The following is a 427-nucleotide window of genomic DNA, read 5'->3' as shown; positions in this document are numbered from 1 at the left end:
TTTAGGCCGTCAGGAGTGACCACACCTGTCTAACAGAATCACATTTTCTCATTCATGTCTGTCCTTCACTGCACAGATGAATGATTTTGAGAACTTTGGCATCCTGTTGTACTCTACTCAAAGCTTTGGTCTGGAAATGTGTCAGAGAAATAAAATTCCTCATTTGAGCTTGCCTGACTTTAAGGTGTAGTGTGTGTTTCTGGTGAGATATGTTGATATTTGAGCTCAACTTAAAGGTGTAGTCTGTGTTTCCCCCCTCAATCATGGCCTTACTGACAGAGTAAACTTTCCCAGTTATTTCTTAAAACTTTATTATGTCAGAGATGTGAAGCCATTTAGCATCATCCACAATTAGTTGTGATGACTTTGTACCCAAGATGGTATTTTATTGGTGAGCTGATTATAATAAATGAAACATTATTTCAAG

The sequence above is a fragment of the Alosa pseudoharengus genome, unplaced genomic scaffold, assembly GCF_046254945.1.
Source record: "Alosa pseudoharengus isolate Yale_2024_CS ecotype anadromous, Long Island Sound unplaced genomic scaffold, YU_APseudo_1.1 YU_APseudo_1.1_scf_9, whole genome shotgun sequence".
NCBI classification, from domain to species: domain Eukaryota; kingdom Metazoa; phylum Chordata; class Actinopteri; order Clupeiformes; family Clupeidae; genus Alosa; species Alosa pseudoharengus.
Note: the sequence above shows the minus strand (reverse complement) of the source record.